Source organism: Alexandromys fortis, unplaced genomic scaffold (genome assembly GCF_014885135.2).
Source record: "Alexandromys fortis isolate MF-2015 unplaced genomic scaffold, M_Fortis_MF-2015_v1.1 scaffold_217, whole genome shotgun sequence".
NCBI classification, from domain to species: domain Eukaryota; kingdom Metazoa; phylum Chordata; class Mammalia; order Rodentia; family Cricetidae; genus Alexandromys; species Alexandromys fortis.
The window spans coordinates 1331926-1344984 of record NW_026068098.1 but is presented as its reverse complement, the minus strand read 5'-3'; the positions used below and the strand labels follow the sequence as shown (position 1 = coordinate 1344984).

Sequence of the window (13059 nt, the reverse complement as noted above, 5' to 3'; positions counted from 1 at the left end):
TGGGAGCAGAGCAGAATCTGACCTCACTTCCTCTTCCGCCCAGCATCCTACTCTGTTTATTCCACCTACCTATGTTCTAAGCTATGAGGCCAAGCAGTTGGTTTATTATAATTAACTAATTACCTTCCTCCATCTCCTTTGGAAGTGGAGTTTACAGATGACTGCAAACTGCCGTGTGGGTGCTAGGAATTGAACCCTGATCCTCTGAAGAGCAGCCAATGTTCTTGTTTGGTTTTTTGTTTGTTTGTTTGTTTGTTTTTTGAGACAGGGTTTCTCTGTGGTTTTGGAGCCGGTCCTAGAACTAGCTCTTGTAGACCAGGCTGGTCTCGAACTCACAGAGATCCGCCTGCCTCTGCCTCCCGAGTGCTGGGATGCAACCAATGTTCTTAACCACTAGTCATCTCTCCAGCCCCATCCTTATGCATTTCTTTAGCAAGCAGATTCTGTGACCAAGTTGCTGAGCAAAATCAAACATGGTCTCTAGCCTCATGTCTATCATCATCTAGCAGGAAGACAGACATGGGCAAGGCCAACAGCAGCAACAACAAAAATATCACTCAAAAGCTGAGGGTGTAACTTAGTTGATTGTCACGGCCACCCTCGTCCAGCAAGGATGACGCAACCACCGGAGCTCTTCTCACTGCAGTTTATTCCAGGACTTAATTCACTTTCTCTCTCTCTTCCCCTCTCTCTCTTTCCTCTCTCTCCTCTATCTCCTTGCTTTCCTTTTTTCCCTCTCTCCCTTTGGCCTCTCTCTCTTTCTCCTCTCTCCTCGGGCAAACCTCTCTCTCTCTTTTCCCCCTGGGCAAACCCTCTCCCAGCCCTTAAGTAGGCATGGTCTGCCAATCTCGGATTGCCAGGTGGGCACTGCCCATAGGCCCACGCATATGCAAGCAGCTGATGATCATTGCGTGATCATAGCACAGGTCAGGCCTCAGCCATCTCAGGAGTTGATTATACATCTCCATCAGGTGAGATTCCATGCAGCTCGCTACAGTTGATAGAGTACTTGCCTCCTATACACAAAACCCCAGGTTTGATCCTTAGCACACGTACAACTAGTGTGGCAACCCTAACACTTAGAAGGTTGGAAGCCAGCAGATCAGAAGTTCAAGGTAATCCTGGACAAGCTAGGGAGTCCTGGGCTGGCCTGGCTATATAAAAGCCTATCTCAAAAGCAAGAACCAACCCATGAACAAATCACATAAACATATGAAGTTGAGAATAAGCTACAGAGCGCTGTGAAAGGCCATGCTAGCACCACTAATTTGACCAGGGACATTGTTTTCTTAAGTAGGTTGTAGCATAGTTAAGAACTGAATTAACAAAACAGGGAGTTTTATTCAAGCGGCAGGAGTAGCAGGTGCAGGGGCCCTGGTGCCGATGGGAACACGGGGTTTGGGCTGAAGATTCAGTGAAGGCTAATGCAGCAGAAAGAAAGCGCATGATACCCCAGGAAGTGGTGGGGATAAGCACCTGCCTACCACCACGCCACCACCGCCGAAGGCCTTCAGGACTCTGCCCGAGAGTCCGCTTACCCTAGATGGTGCTTGCCACCTGTCCTGTGATTGACAGCTGCAATCGGCATCACCTGCTCTCCTGCTCTTTGCCTTCCATTTGGGTTCAGCCAGTGGGAAGTCGTGTTGGTGGCCTGAAGGGCAGGAACATTGCCAGGTCACCGAGGGCTGGCTGCCTTGCCTGCCAAAAGCCAACACTGTTGGCACACAGCCCTCCCCGTGTAGCGGCTGCTGGGGTTTTCGATCCAGAATACCATCCAAGTGCTCTGGTGTTGACAGTTCAGTCTCCAGCCTGGAACTGCTGGGAAGCTTAGAGCTTTTGCAAGACGAAGCCTGGTGGGAGGGAGTTAAGGGATGTGCCTTTAAGGGGGACGATGGGACCCCAGTCCCGTCTTGTGTTTTTCTCTGTTTCCCAGTGGCCGTGAGGTGAGCAGAGTGCTTATGTCATAACATCCTATGCCACCACATGTCCTAAGGAACAGGGCCAAAAATCTCTGAAACTGCAATCCAAACGGAATCTGTCCTCCTTACGAAGCCCTTCTCTCAGGCAGGTGCTACAAGTGTAGCAGCTGACACCGAGACTCCGTCTGTGATTGGAGCTGCACTCTTCAGCCTCTGGGCCCAGGAAGGAAGCTGTATCTCACTGCTGTGAGTTCTGGGGTACTGCTCCAGATGACAAGCTGGGCAGGGTGGTGCACATCTGTAATTCCAGGACTTAGAAAGTGGAGGTAGGAGGGTCATGAATTCAGGGCCAGTCTTGGCTGTGCAAGTGCAAGAGTAGCCTGGGGCACAATAGCTACATTCTATTTCTAATCTATGCTTGCTTTTTGAACCGGGCACAAACTGTCCAGTTTCTGTGCACAGGGGGTCTTGTTGGCACACTGTCTGTGCAGAGTATTTGATTTCTCTCCAGAGCTACTGGACAGCCAGAAATCTGAAGCAAAGGACAGGAGTGTATCGCTCAGGAGTGATCAGTCAGCTGTCAGACCATGCACGGGATAGGGTGGGTTCCAGGCCTTTCTTTTTGGCTTGTACATGGCTGATTCCTCCATGTATCTGCTCACATGATCTCTCTCTGTTGGGCTCTGTGCCAGATTTACCCTTTTAATAGGACAGCAGTCATAATAGGTTAGGTGAACCAATGGCCTCAGCCTCACACTGTCACCTCAGTAGAAGTTGTCTCTCAGAAGAATCTCAAGCCCAGAGTGGTAGCATACCTTAATCCTAACTCTCAGGAGACTGACCTGTAAGCCACGTCCTCCTGAAGGAGCTCCTCAAGTTGGTCATGGTCCTTGTCACAACAATAGGAAGCAAACTAGGAACCTGGTGACCTGAGTTTGATTCCTAGAACCCATGCAAAGATGGAAGGAGAGAACCAATTCCAGAGTTCTCCTCTGACCTCTACAAGCACACGTACTTACACACACATGTATGTCCATACATACGTACACAACAAGTCAATATATTTTTTATTTAAATAATTATTAAAATACATAAAAGATAGGCAGGTGGTGGTGGTGCACGCCTTAAATCCCAGCACTTGGGAGGCAGAGACAGGCAGATATTTGCGAGTTTGAGGACAGCCTGGTCTACAAGAGCTAGTTCCAGGACAGGCTCCAAAACTACAGAGAACCTGTTTCAAAAAAAGAAAAAAGTCCCAGCACTCTGAAGGCAGAGGCAGAAGGATCTCTGAGTTTGAGGTCAGCCTGGTCTACAGAGTGAGCAACAGGTGACTACATGTGACTACGTAGAAAAAACCCTGTCTCAAAAAGACCAAAAAGGTAGTTCTGTGTATCTGACATGGGAAGCTCTCCAAGAACATGATTGTTTGTTTATTGGTTTTGTATAACTCATTTCAGGACTTTGTGTTTGGGTGGACCTTGCTTGGTTCTGTTTAGTGAGATAAAGTTTTACTCTGTAACAGGATAGCCTGGAACTCACTATATGTATCTCAGGCTAGCCTCAAATCCATAACGATCCTCCTGCTTGGGCCTCCCAAGTGCTGGGATGACAGGTGGGAGCCACTATACTCAGGTGATATATATTTTTAAAAAACAGAAATTTTTTTTTGCATGCACATATATACATGGGTGTGTGCAGAAGCTAGAAGAAGACAGCAGGTTCCCTGGAGTTAGAGATACAGGAAGTTGTGAGCTACCTGATGTGGGTGGTGAGAACTGAATCTGTGTCCTCCAGAAGACCAGTAATCACTCTTAACTGCAGAGCCACTTCTCAAGCCCCACCCAAGCAAATACACATACATGCTATTGTCATATAACACACACACATATATGGAATGACAAGGTGTTGTAGGAGGCTGCTTGTTTGTTCCTGGCTGCTCAGCCCCAAAATAATCACACAGAAACTATATTAATTAAATCACTGCTTGACCTATTAGCTCTAGCTTCTTATTGACTAGCTCTTACATCTTAATTTAAACCATTTCTATTAATTTCTGTATCACCATATGGCTGTGGCTGACCAGCAAGGTCCGTCTGGCGACTTACATCTTTCTCCTCTGGCAGCTCCATGGCATCTCTCCAACTCTGCCTTTTTTCACCCAGCATTCAGTTTAGTTTTTCCTGCCTAGCTCTACTCTACCTATCACAGGTCAAGACAGAGTCTTTATTCATTAACTAATAAAAGCAACACATAGACATAAGGACTTCCCACACCAGCAAGGATAAAGTTCCTCATTACCACAAACAATGGAGTCAACTTTCCTGCATTTAAAGAGCTTGTAGGGTCAGTACATTCAAGAACAATGGAAAAACCTTGGCCTGAGAAACTACCTTGGGGTCAGGTTCTCCCCCACCATGTGAGTATCCCAAGATATACTTGAAACTTCAATAGTAAGCCAGGCAGTGGTGGCACACACCTTTAATCCCAACACTAGGGAGGAAGAGGCAAGTGAACCACTGTGAGTTCAAGGCCAGCCTGGTCTACACAGAAAGTCCCAGGACAGGCTCCTAAACTGCACAGAGAAACCCTGTCTCAAAAAAAACAAAAAAAAAAAAAAAAAAACTTAAGAGAGGGAGAGAAAGTGAGAGAGAAAATGAAATAATTTAAAAAGATAAGCCACATAAAGATGGAAAATATTCAGTTTGGATCCTATATGGTGTCTTGTTGATTTTAAGTTTTTTGATTGCTGATGAGGAAATGACAGCTCCTGAGAGACATAGGATTGTAAGGGGGACTGCTGAATTATAACAGCCTAGATACTTTAGGAATGCCTTAACTTTAAAATGAAATTTAAAAAATGTATTGTGTGGGGAAAGAGGTAACTTTTGTTTCCACCAAAAACATAAGGCTGTGAATTCATTCAAGGTTGGTAGAGATCAGGTTTGACTGGGGAGATCCCCTGAAAATCCTAGCTACAGACATAAAGAAATATACCCTAAAAAAGCTACAAGATATATGACGGATATTTTACCTATTCAAACATAAAACAAAAAGTCAACTTTGGCTGGCTTGTATACAGTGAACAGTCCATACTTATATTAATGCAGATATATATATATATATTACCTTTGAATGTTTGAGTATTTTCAGAGCAAAGAGAACAGATACCAATATAAATGGGTGCCCTAGATGATCCAGCTTCTCAGAATGCCTCTGTTGTAGTTTCTTTAGAGTTCTGCATCCAGAACAGCTTCAATGCTTCTGACGGAGGTGGTGCAGCCTAACAGGCTATTCTAGCCAGGACTGCAGATAAGCCTTGTCCTTCCCCCATTGCACAGGACTGGGTAACAAATGTTACAGATAGCTCTCCCAGGACTTGACTATTATCCAAATTTTCTTAGGGTCCCCCAAAGATGTCATTGCCCCAGACAACAGGAAGCAATATAGAAAATACAACACCCACATTACCAAGAGGTTTTTGGTAATTTGGGGAGTTATAGATGTTTGTTATTGTTTAGGAGATTGCTTAGAAATTATTATTGGACATGATCAAGAACAAAGCTGAACAAAGAAAATTATATTCAGGGATCTATTAATGAAAGGAAAAAGGGGTATATAGCATATAAATTATGAGATTAAAGGGTAAATCATTGAGTCTACTTTTTTTTTTCTAGACAGGGTTTCTCTGTAGCTTTGAAGCCTGTCCTGGCACTAGCTCTTGTAGACCAGGCTGGCCTCGAACTCACAGAGATCCGCCTGACTCAGCCTCCCAAGTGCTGGGATTAAAGGCGTGCGCCACCACCGCCCGGCTTGAGTCTACTTTTGAACAACCACTAGTCTCAAATATTTTACATTGGCATGGATTTTGTATACTGACAACAAATTTAAGATTATTTTGTTATACTGTATATATATTTTTTACTCTTATTTAAGATATTGTACATATACAGCTAATTTTAAAATTTTTAAAATAAAGTTTTAGTCCTTTAAAACTATTTAAGATAATAAAAATACAAGCTATAACAATCAAGTTTATAATCATGTTAGGTATGTCATACAAAGACATTTTAGATAGATAGGTAATCTTCAAACACTTTAAAGGCCTACAAAAGGGGCTGAAGAGATGACTCAGAGGTTAAGAGCATTCATTGCCTGCTCTTCCAAAGGTCTTGAGTTCGATTCCCAGCAACCACATGGTGGCTCACAACCATCTGTAATGGCATCTGGTCCTCTTCTGGCCTACAAGCATACACACAGACAGAATATTGTATACAAAATAAACAAATAAATATTTAAAAAATAAAGGCCTACAAAATATAGCATGTAAAATGTTGTAATAACAAGGATTTTTATGATAGTGAGACACATCTGCTTCTGTCAGCATCAATCTACTTCAAAAAAAAAAGATAGTGAACATTAAAAAAACTCCATATGGAGTTTCCTTCATTGTGTCAAAGCTAGCCACTTGTCAAGAAACTGCCCTTACTTTGACTGCTGACAGTATGCTGTCCAAACTGAGCAAGCAGGACACAAAAGAAAGTGACTGCCAAACTTTACCAAGACAGGGTAGGACAATCCTTCAAAATTTCCTGATTTACTAAAAAAAAATTCTGTTAGATATTCTAAGCCTGTAGGCCAAAGATGAATGCCCGCAATGTTACAGGGGTAACTTGGGTGACCATCCAGGCAGCCAGTTGTTTCCATTATTTCTCATAGTTTTGGATGTTGCTTGTTCTACACTTCCTCCTTACTCAGTTACTATCCTTTTGGGTCTCTGATGGGATTAAAGATTAGACAGTTATAGTTAAAGTTTCCTTAGTTATGATAGAAAGTAGACTCACCAAGATAAGATAAAAATACAGTATTTTCTCTGAATATGCCAAATATAAATAGACCTGATTATTGTTCTTGTTTATAGTTTTAGAATGTTTGAGTTAAAACCTTTTCTTTTTATTTAGACAATAAGGGGAAAATGTTCCAGAATATTTATTTACTCTGTGGAGATGTGTCACTGTGATTGGTTTAATAAAGAGGGGACTATTGTTAGGCAGGAAGAGGAGAGACAGAACTTATAGGCAGAGAGAGAGGAAAGGAGATGAATCTATGGATGGGGAAACAACGGAGGAGACAAAGAAGAAGCAAGACATGAAGGAGGAGAGGTAAAAGCCAAAAGTCATACGGCAACATGTAGCTTTAATAGAAATGAGTTATTTAAGTTGTAAGAACTAGTTAAAAACAAGCCAAAGCTAAAGACAAGATTAATAATTAATAATAAGTCTCTGTGCCACTTTTTGAGCTGGGAGCCCGAAGAAAAATGATTGTCCCCCCCCCCCTTTTTTTGCTGTTTTTCAAGACAGAGTTTCTCTGTGTAACACAGGCTATCCTGGAACTCACTCTGTAAACCAGGCTGGCATTGAACTCACAGAGATCTGCCTGCTTCTGCTTCACTAGTGCTGGGATTAAAGGCATGTGCCACCACTTCCCGGCACATTTTCTATTTGATTTTATATGTGTATGGGTATTTCACCTGCACACACATATACCTGCATCATGTGAATGCCTAGTGCCATGGATATCCTGGGACTGGAGTAACAGACAGTTGTGACCTATCTTGAGAGTGCTGGGAATTGAACCCAGGTCCTCTGGCAGAACAGCCAGTGGTTTTAACCACTAAGTCATTTCTCCAACCCCCTTGATTGTTTTTTTGTTTTGTTTTGGTTTTGGTTTTGGTTTTTTTATTTTAACAGGGATATTTTCTTTATCGTTATTTTGTTTTGCTTTGCACTAAGAGTGTTGTGTGTGTGTGTGTGTTATATGTGTGTCCTGACAGTATCTGAGACCTATATGCTAAGCAAATGGTCTACCACTGGGCCCCTGCACTGCTTTGATTTTTTAAAAACTAATCTTTGTGGGCCTGTGCATGATGTGTGTGTGCATGTTCGTGTGTGAAAATGTAGTCCCACGTGTGCCCTGGCACACATGTGGAGCTCAGAGGACAACCTCAGGTATTGGTCCTTACATTCCACCTTGTTTGAGACACTGGCTTTGTTGTTAGCCAATGCTTACAGCAGACTCTCCAGGGAGAGTCTGAGAGTCTCCTGACTCCACTTTCTATCCTGTTGTAGTATTATCAGATTATATACACATGCAATGCTGTGCCTGGCTTTCCATGGGTCCTAGAGATTTTAATTCACATCCTCATGCTTTTGCATTCAGCACTTTTACCCACTGAGCCATCTCCCCCAAACCCAATTTATGGTTTTCTTTTAACTTTACCAGAGTCTCACTATGTAGCCCTGGCTGGCCTGGAACTCACTACATAGACCAACCTGGCTTCAGACTCACAGAGATCCGCCTGTCTCTGCATCCTGAGTGTTAGCACTAAAGGATACACCATCACACTCAGCACTGTTTTCATTTTTTATATATTATGTTATATTTATTTACTGTGTGTGCATGTATATGTTTATGTGGAGTAGGGCACATGCCATTGTATTTGTGTGGAGGTCAAGGTTGGTTATCTCCTACCATGTGGGTTGAGCTTACATGATCAGGCTTGGTGTCAGGGACCTTTACCATCTGAGCCTTCTTGTCAGCTCTGTTTTAATTTTTAAAGACAGAGTCTCACCATTGTGTAGCACTAGCTGCCTGTAATCTACTAAATAGCTCAGGCTCGCCTCAAACCCATGATAATCCTCCTGCCTTAGCCCCCTAAATGTTAGGATTAAAGGTGTATGCCTATTTAAGGCCTGCCTTATCCAGGACACCCCAATAACTGGCGCCTAAAGCCAAAAGTATTTACTTCTAACCACAGAGTGAAGTCCGAGAGCTGGAGTAGACGGCCCACATTCCTACTGACCACCGTCAAGAGTCACAGCTCGCTCAGTCTCACTGCCGGCCCTCGCAAAGCTACGTGACCAACAGTTCAGGATAATCTTTTAACAAAACAAAGAGGAGAAAGTATTCACTCACTCTAGTACTGCCCCATTCAAAATCTGTCCCAGGAAACTTCAGCTGCCCCACCCTCAGGCCTGGCACAGGTTGGTGCTGGAGGATTACTTAAGCGCTTGGACAAAGTCAGGAATCCTAAGAGCCAAAGTGGGACTGAGAGAGTACAAAATCGAACATGCCCAGACTGAAGTCTGAGTATGAAGATTTATTCAGGAGGCCAGCAGCCAAAGTGTCTCTTGGTTGACGCCTTCAAGGGGACAGGAACAGGTTCCATGGGAGTTGACCTGTTTTGATGGCTGTGGGCAATTGGCTCTTCCACAGCTGGCAATGCCACACTCCCAGTGGCTTCTTCCATAGTCACGTGGTCTTTTCCATGGCCATCAAATCTGAATCTGTGTATTTTTCCTCCTCATTTGCACCTGGTCCAGCTTATTACAATATGGCCTCGTGGTGTGTGTGTGTGTGTGTGTGTGTGTGTGTGCGCGCGCGCGCGCGCGCGCGCACGCAAGTGAGAGTGTCTGGGTCTGAGCGTGCATGTGGAGGCCAGAAGACAACCCAGGATATTGTTTCTCAGACACTAGTCACCATTTTTCTATGAGTGAAGGATCTTCCACTGGTAATCCAGTGAGCCCTAGGGATCTGTTTGTCTTAAGTCTTTCTCTGCCTCCCCCCCCCCACTCCCAGTGTTGGGATTACAAACCTGTACCAACTACAACCTGCTTTTGTGTTTTAAAAGGGTATTGGGGTCTCAACGTGGGTCCTTCTAGCTAGTTATATTTATTGGTATTTACTATATTAAAAACAGAAATTAGGACTGGCTGTAGTGGTTTACACCTTTAATCCTAGCACTCAGGAGGCAGAAGCAGGCAGATCTTTGAGTTGGAGGCCAGCCTGGTCTACAGAGTGAGTTCCAGGACAGTCAGGGTTACACAGAGAAACTCTGTCTCAAAAAAAAAAAAAAAATGAAAGAAGGGAGGAAGTGTGGAGGCCCAAAAATAAGAGCCAGTTCTGACCAAAGGTCAGAGAGCTGGAACTTACCTAGAGTTCCTTCAAGATTATTGTGCTTCTACCTCAAACAAAGGTCCCACCAAGAAGTAGCTCAAAGAGTGTAGGGCCCTGGTCTCCCTTATTCCTGGGGTGCATTCGCGGGGACAGTTTATGATCAGCTAACTAAGCTTCCCGCGTGTTTCTGGGTTCTCCCTGCCCCGCCTGGTGGTTAGCTGCAGGGCATTTACTCCTTTGTTAATATGGTAATTTCCCACCTGCCTGGGCAGAGATTACAGAGATGTACAGAGAGTACAGCTGTTAGGTAGATAAGGACTCCCCCAATTCTGAATAAAGGGCATTTGGGTGATCTCCTTTCGAATAACCCTGGTCTCTCTGTGTGTTCTTTTCAATCTCCAGGCTCTTGCCCGAATCACGTACGGTACAGGGGTGCGCGAACTGTACCTAGGGTGTAACACAAAATTGGGTGTTACAAGAGAGTTCTGCTCTCTCAAGGTTGTTGTCAACAGGTGTGGCTAACAGCCGGTGAGTACTCCAGGAATAGAGAAGTAGATCTGTTCCTACTTCAAGCAAAAGTCTAAAGATCCAACTAAATTCCAGTTCCCTTCAGGAGCAACTTTGGATTCCACCTAGGGTGTGGTTTGCCCACAGAATGTTTTGATCTAGGGTCTGAGCAAGACTTGTTTTGTTTTAGCAACAAAATATTTAACTATGGATGTAGCCTGTGACCTTCAATTGGTCTGTTCATTTCCTTGTGACCAGGTAAAGCAGTCTTTTGCCTTACCTTTTGGGGCTCAGGGGTATTTTAAGCAGATGGAAATTAAATGAAGGGCAAAATTTCAGTACTCACTGGAACTCCCTCCTGATACTAGCCTATGTTTCTCTGTTTTATTATTTTCATTCGCATCTTTGTATTCTTTACTATATTTCTAAATCCCCAGGCCTCTACCCTGGCAAGAGGTATTTTTGTCAGGGCTGGTCCCCAACAATAAAGAAGAAAAGGAAGGAAGGAAGGAAGGAAGGAAGGAAGGAAGGAAGGAAGGAAGGAAGGAAGGAAGGAAAGAAAGAAAGAAAGAAAGAAAGAAAGAAAGAAAGAAAGAAAGAAAGAAACCAGGCCAGGGCATGGTGGTGCACACACCTTTCATCAGAACACAGGGAATCAGAGGCAGGTGGATGTCTGTGAATTTGAGACCACCTATTACAGAAAGAAATTTAGTCTAAAAAAAAATGCAAACAAAGAAACTGAAAAAAGTTTAAATAATTTATATTTTTTTTCTGTGTTTTTGAGACAGTTGACTCACCCAGCCTCAAACTCATAGTGATCCTCCTGCCTCTGCTTTCTAAGTGTTCAAATTACAGGTATATGCCATTCTACTTGGCTTGGTTTTTGTTTTGCTTTTGTGAGAAAACATCTCATAATGTTGCCCCAGCTGGCCTCCTCCATTCAGCTTTTTAAATTTTCATTCTTCTAAAATTGACTTTATTGGGGGAGGGGCTAGAAAAATGACTCAGAGGTAAAGAGTACTTGTTGCTTTCACAGGTGACCTGGGTTCAGTTCACAAACATCTGTAACTCCAGTTCCAGGGGATCTGTCCTTTTCTGACTTCCCTGGGTACCAGGAATGCTCATGGTGCACAGACATATGTGCAGGCAAAACAATCATACAACAAAATGCAAATATTAAAAAATTGCTTTATTTTGAATTACATATATTTATGTATGTCCATGTATGCTCATGAGTATGAATGTAGGTGCCTTGTCCAAAAGATGGTGCCAGGTCACCTAGAGCTGAATTTACAAGCATTTGTGAGTCCCTTTGGGGTGTTGAGACCCAAATAGGTCCTCTGGAAGGACTGCAAGCACTCTTAAGCACTGAACCATCTTCCCAGGCTTTGAAAAGAACTATAGTAGCTCTTTTCTATAGGGTATAAAAGAGTCGCTCTTTTATAAAGAGTATATAGCTAAAGAAGGCACACAACACTCGAGGCAAAGACAAAAGATCATTGTGAGGCCCACACCCCTCATCCCAGCACTCAAGGACAGAGGTGTAAACAGACAGACATTTCCCTGTCCTAACTGCCTGGTGCCAAACAATCGACCCAGAGGCTGAATAAGAATTATAAATGCTTGGCTGATAGCTCAGGCTTGCAACTCGCTCACCATTACATTTAAATGAACCCATTTCTATTCATCTATGCATTGCCACTTGGCTCGTGGCTTTACCTGTTCTCCTGGGCCTAGGCTCTCTCTGACTCCGCCCTTCTCTCTGACTCCGCCCTTCTCTCGCAGCATTCTCCCTGTAGCAGACTGTCTTGCCCAATGTCTTTCTGCCCTACTATGGGTCACAGAAGCAGGGAGATTTCTGTGAATTTATGGCCACCCTGGTCTACGGAGCAAGTTCCACACAGACAGAGTTGTTACACAGAGAAACACTCCCCTCCCTACCTAAAAAAAAAAATTAGTATGAGTTTGAGGCCAGTTTTGTCAATATAACATTCTAGGACAGCCATGGCTACATAGAGAAACCCTGTCTCAAAAACAAAGCAAACTGTTGCCGCCTTGGGTGGGTCACTAGTCTAGGGGTTGTAACCCACCCTGCAGCTAGTTATTCCAGGGTCTTGAAAGGGCGCTACCTGGAAGGGAATGAGCTAGGACAGAAGAATGAGGCCAAGCAGATTTGTCAAAGCCCCCTTTATTAGGATCATGGTTGCTGTTTATATAGGCCCTGAATGAGGACTTGGGGGGCAGGGAAACTGGATTCTTGCTGGGTGGTTCAGGTTCGTCATATAGGCCGGGAGGTTACATTCGGACAGGTAGGTCAAGAAGTCACGAGTTCCCACACCTGGTTCCCTGGATAGCTGGAATGTGAGGCGCCTTCTGTTAACAGATAACAGTTAATTGGGTGTGGGGCAGGTTCTGTCAATAGAACATTATTATGGGTGTGAGGTTCCCTGCAGACTCCCCAGGGTGATGGTTCCTGTAATGATTTCTGGGGGGAAATGGCTCGTGACAGCAAAACAAAACAAAAACAAACAAACAAACAATATATTCATATCATGTTGATTTCATTTATTTATTTCTATTATTGAATGTGTGCATGGCATGTGTGGATGGGTGTCAGAGGACAACTTTGTTTTTTGTTTATTTTTCTTTTCTTTTCTTTCTTTCTTTCTTTTTTTTTTTT

General features: G+C 43.7%; 1 long non-coding RNA gene across 1 annotated transcript; it reads left to right on the top strand.

Annotated features, from left to right (window-relative positions):
* The first annotated feature begins 1825 nt into the window (after positions 1–1825).
* LOC126489439 (uncharacterized) lies at positions 1826–10444 on the top strand. The gene is made up of 3 exons (XR_007588921.1): positions 1826–1943; positions 2065–2165; positions 10275–10444. It is a non-coding gene; the product is annotated as an uncharacterized lncRNA (long non-coding RNA).
* The last annotated feature ends 2615 nt before the right edge of the window (positions 10445–13059 follow it).